This window comes from Phoenix dactylifera, chromosome 11, assembly GCF_051530095.1.
Source record: "Phoenix dactylifera cultivar Ajwa chromosome 11, Ajwa_hap1_PhDact_Kaust_v1.1, whole genome shotgun sequence".
Taxonomy (NCBI): Eukaryota; Viridiplantae; Streptophyta; class Magnoliopsida; order Arecales; family Arecaceae; genus Phoenix; species Phoenix dactylifera.
Genome location: NC_143200.1, coordinates 4514547 through 4520584, shown reverse-complemented (window position 1 = coordinate 4520584; position 6038 = coordinate 4514547).

Sequence of the window (6038 nt, the reverse complement as noted above, 5' to 3'; positions counted from 1 at the left end):
AGCTTGTCTACCTCCTCATCAATGGCTCATTGTCTTTCAAGAGTGTAGCTTTTCTTCTTTTGTCAAACTATTTTGAATGTTGGGTCTATGCTCAACATGTGAACGATCACATGAAAACTTATACCAGACATATCAGAGGCTAAAGGCTAAGACATTGGCATTGGTTCGAAGGAAATCCATAAGTTGAGATTTAGTAGCTTCATTAGAGTTGGTCTCAATTGGAACTTTTTTGCTCGGATCAGCCTTGCTGAGATGAACTTGAAGGAGCTCCTCGGCTAGTTCCCCTTTCTTCTGCTTTTACTCATCTGGAGTATCGAAGCCTTCAATTTGGAGTGCTTTCATAGGCTTCTTTCCTCGGAGAGTTGCCATATAGCACTGACAAGCTAGTACCTAGTCGCCGTGGACTTCTCCTATGCCATGTTTGATTGGAAACCTCATGAGTAAGTGGTAGGTAGACACTACGACGTGAAGGACGTTCAAGTAAAATTGACCTAGGATGGCATTATACACAAAGAGAACCTTTATGACCAAAAAAATTGAGCATGACTGTTGCTTGCTTCGGAGCCCAAGTTAGATGTGATTGGAGGGAGATAACCCCTTCTATGGAGATGGGATCCCTTGGGAATCTAATTAGAGGAGAGTTTACTCTCTTTAATGTCAGTAGATAGATTCATCTTGCAAAAAACCTCATAAAATAATATATCTGCCGAGCTTCCATTATCCACTAAAATACATTTTTCATTATAATTAGCGATAGTTAAGAAAACTACAATGGCATCATCATGTGAAGTTTGTACATCCTCTATATCAGCATTCGAGAAGGGAATCACCTCATTTATCCTTTGTCTCTTCAGATCAAAGCTTCCTGCTTGGGCAAAGTGCATATATTTCTTCCGTGCAGATGGGCTCGTTCCACCTACTGCTGGTCCATTCAAGATGATGTCGATGATGATCGTAGTAGGCCGATTATTGATTTGCTGTTCAGGAACAAGCAGCTCCTACCTAGTGTTGCTCTGATCTTGCAGGTGGTTGATGAAGTGTCCAAGTTATCCTTACTAGATGAGGGCCTCAATCTAGTTCTTGAGCTATTAGCAATCTTCAGTATCATAATCGAAATCTCGGTAGAATTTGTAAAATTTATTGTTATCCTTATTGGTAGCTTCCTTCACCTTCTGCGACCATTTGACATAACCTTGGTTTTTAATCCCCATCAGGATTAGCATTCAAGGGATACTAAGTGGGGTGTACTTCTCGAACTATCAAGGTGGGCACCTCAGTCGACGAGAACCTTGATTACCCATTTTTTGCTTCTAACTGAGCTCTTTTTTTCCTCCTGAGCCTTCTTATTCTTCTTTTTTGTGGATTTGTTCCTATCCAATTCTCACTAAAGTATCATAGCTTCTTCTATATTTATATACTTTTTAGCTCAAGCGAGAAGCTCCGAATGGCTTCTTAGAAACTTTTTATCAAGGGACAAGAAGAACCAAGAGGTCTTCAGCTCGTGCTTCAATGCGGATACCATGACCGAATGATCCAAGTCGTGCACTTCTAAAGTCACCATGTTAAAGCGATTGATGTAGTTATGAAAGAACTCTCTATCCTGCAGCATGATGGTGAACAAGTAATCTGACCCCTTCTTCTACCGACGGCTGCTGATGAAATGCATCATCATTAATTGGCCGAACTGTTCAATAAGAATGAACTGACTTTGGTTGCAATGGGGTATACCACAATCGAGCTGCCTTCCAAATAGTAGCTGGAAAGGCTCAGCAAAGCATTGTATTGGTGGCTTCCTCAAGCATCATAAGGGCTCTAACACTTTTTTAGTGGCCCAAGGGATCAATAGTCCCATTATAGATCTCTAGTTGGGAAATCTTGAACCAAGGAGAATGAGGTTCCTCTATGATACTTGCTGAGAACGGAGAGGTTGGTTATGAAATCAACTTCATCCTCGAGCTGGGCATTGTAGCCTCTTAAGGCTTCGAGATTTCGATTCATCTCCTCGAACCTACGATTGAGGGCAACCTCATTTATGGAGAGCCTCTCCGAATGGTGATCAAATGAATAACTTAGCATCAATCCTTCTCGAGACTATGAACTCGGGGACCAACTCCACCTCCCTCACCCTATACTCCACGGGCGAGATTAGTGACTATGTTAGGCCCATCCTAGATTATGAGTACAAGAATGACGATTCGATTGCATCGGGTCCTCCTGACCTCCTGGAGCACAAGTCTGTTGCAGCAATTGTTGTGTTTGTGGTTGTTGCTATTGGTTGGTGGCTATCTTCTACAGCTTTTGGATGGCGGTAGTAAGCTTTGAACTTGCTGCATGAACAGATGGAACTGCTCGGTGGTGATCGGCAAGTTAGGTTATGGTTCCTGCTGAGGAGGAGTCTTTTGAGGGCTCTATAAAGAGCCATTAGACTCCATGGTCGCATCCTGTTAGGCAGCTACAGTTGCTACTAGAGTTCTTGATATCATGGCTATGTGTCATCCAGTTGATCCACCAGACTTCTAAAGATGGGATCATGACTCTTTCTCTAGTGTCAATCTATTGTCGCTGGAAATCTATCCGACCCAAGCACCAAGTTGGTGGTAATCATTAGAGTTTCCAGCTCGTTTGTCGTCTGAATTGGAGAGATTAGATGGGATTGCTGCACATCTCATGGCGATGCTCTAATGGCTTTGGGTAGCGCTCTAAAGTTGGCTCCAATCTAAAACATCAAAAATGAGGAGACCCATTCAAGTATGTTCGATGGAGGACCTTCCAATGCCTAAGTCTGATGCGACTTTGAGAAAACAGGAGGAAGCCTGAGAGGAGTGGAGAGACATCGCAAGAGAATCGAAGGAGAACTTACCTAGAGAGCCTCCGAGAACACAATATATAGGCGAGAGTTGAAACCTGTTGCCAAGTAGTTAGAGGGGGATATGCTAGTTGATAAGGCAACAAGCCATATATCTCGCCCGTAAATTTCTTTCGCATTTTTTTTTGGTTGTGGAATTTGCTCGAGTACCACGTTTGTTAGGAAACAACTAGCGATACAATCGAGTTGTTACTATCTATGATAAGAATTTGAGATGCAAAGGACTTTCTGTGCGCTCTTTAGGTGGGCCACATGACAAGCTTTGAACGGTCAACTCGTGGCTAGATGGTGAGCTTCTATTAGTTGGTTCGTCTTGTCAACATAGGTTGATTCCAAGGTGTATCGGTATTCAATACGAGTTTATGTAGAGTTCTTGGATAGCATCTCAACCTCTATTTAGATTCACTTACCCTTATCCCTTTCTATGTTTCTTCTATGGGTTAAGGTTAGAAACACCCTCTTGTAAATTACATCCGTTGAGAGCTGAAATCCTCAACTCCCTGCCACGTTGTCCAAAACAAAAGATTTATAAGGATGCAAGTTAAGTACATTACAAGATAATATTTTTTTTTTTGTATTCATTGTATCAAATAAATACATGGCTGACTTTAGAATTAATGATCTAAAATGGCCATTATGATATGAGCTTTCTAGCAGCCTTAGTAGCATTAACTTTTGACCTTGGAGTTTACAATTCAAAATGCAAAAATGATGATACAACAAAAGTTCTAAAGTGAATGAATAATCCCTACCTAGCATCATACAATTATAAATATGCTACAGTGTCAGCCGGCACATAAAGAAAAAAAAAAGAGAGAAAAATTATCAATTTTCACCCAGCATTTTAAAAAAGGGGGGATTAGCACCAAATTTCAGGTTAGCACCAAATATCATCCTTTATGGTCAATTTAGTTGGTGAGCTCCGAAAGGAAGGTAACCTTACCGGGGCCGGCGGTGCGCGCACCCGCCCACTTCCGTGTTTAGTCTGGTTTCAATTCCGCGAGTGTGGGACGGCATTGACGCCCTCCCACCCGACACGCACGAGAGAGCGGCCGATGTCCGACACGTGGCCACCGAAGCCGATAAATTGATCGGAGCCGTCCACGTGTCTCCTCTAACCATCTGGATCTGTCCACGTGGATCCGCGATCGCCATCGGCCCCGTCGCTGTCGGCTTTGGGAAGGTGGGTGGTGATGGGCTAATCATGACGGGGACCAGCTCAGCCTTGCAGCTGGCCTTGTCACTACATTGCCATCCTACCATCGGTTTATTTACTAAATTGCCATCCCATAAGGATTTCTCATCCTCATCCACATTGCCATGATGCCACTATTTTCCTTTTTATTTTTTTTTATTCCCCTTTTGAGAGAGAGAGAGAGAGCAATTGTTATGTTTGGTTACAGGAAAAATAATGATATAAAAAATTATAACCAGAAATTTTCTTTTTATTAATAATCGGACACATATAATATATATTTTGAAAAATAAAAAATTTTAAACTAAATTATATGTCTTTATATATAAAGAGAACTCTTGAAATTGGATAATAAAGCTAGACTTTATGGATGAAATTTTGAGATAATAATTATGAAGAAAAGCCTACAAACCCATGTCATTATAAGAGAGAGAAAGAAAGGGGAGCCCTATGATAACTCTATTTTTTCCCTTTTACTTTCTCCTATTGCTCTTGCCCCACCCCTACCCTACCAAGTATTTGTTTTTAATAAATATACATGCAGAGCATGTGTAGAATAGTAGCAAATTGTGAGTGGAATAATATGATTCCTCTTGTTTTTGCTTTGTAGCATTATCATCTTTATAAAACAATAATTAGAAACTAATTACTTCTTTTCCTTTTTTAAGGGCTAGGATTTTGAGTATTTTTTCTAAAAATAGTCAGATTTATTTAAATATGAGTTAGTTATGTATTGCAAGCGATATAGAAGGGTACTATTGAAAGAAAAAATGATAAACTAATAGAAATGCAATATACTTTTAAATAAAAAAATATTTTTATATTTAGTATAGATATTTGTTTAATTTTCTACTACCCAAATAGCTGGAAAATATGATCTAGAACTATTAGTTTTCTAGAGCTTTTGTGGTCACCAAATATACCCTAAGTTGAACCACTCCATGGGCATGTTTATTATTATGCTAAAAGATACTTTGATGACTTCTACAATATATAAAAATTGGAAAATTACTTTTAAGAGAAGCTAGAAAATCTATATTTAGCTTTTTCTCCTCTTTTTATAAAGCAAAAAATAATGCCAAACATGCCCTATATCTCATTTTGATATGGTGCCTAAATGAACGGCCCAACCATCATGTGATGCTCACCTACTTTTTTTATTCTATATTGCACCAATAATCTAGTTTTCGACTATGTATAGTATCACTTGCATTCTATTATCATTCATTGTCATCCCTTTTTTTTCATCTTTTTCCGTATTATCTTGTGAAAAGAAAGTTAATAGTGATGTTTTTGCCCATCTAGAGTGCCAATTATCTAAACTTGAAAAAGTATGGTAGGTTTAAGGCTGCTTGGTATTTTACTTTGTGAGTGTAGGTGAACTGTAGAACGGGACCAACCTAGTTTGGTAGTCCTTTTTAAATGAGTAGAGAAAAAGGTACGTAAATAGTTGATCTGTAGCTCTTTATTGTCTTTTTAACTAGTGTCTTGGTACGGTCATGCATTAGTTCCTCAACTCTTTGCATGAAGTCTCTTGTTTACTAAAGCATTTGTTTCTTCTTCAATATCGTATTTTTTATAGACCACGGAAGCGTATTGAAGTCATTTAATGGATAAAGATGGGTCCAAGTAAAAGGATTGTTTTTGATATAATGCTTTCAATAGGGGTACTTACCCTCCTCTTTATTTTTTTTATCCATTATTTTACTGTTTCAATTAATTCTAAAGCAATTTTTAGCTGTGTTGTTCTCAAATAGGGAAAAAAAATTGTCATTTACTTAGTCTTGCCTCTGATTGCTTTTACTTTTTTTTTATATATATATTTTATTTAGGAATAGTGAAAAGAACATTGCTGGCTCCTTTTTGCCTAACAAGTGGAAGACTTTGGTTGCTTCCCCATTCTCAAGTGTTTGAACTTGCACAATTATAATACTAAATGAGTCTCACTTTCTTTCTCCAAAAGAGAAAAACTAAAAA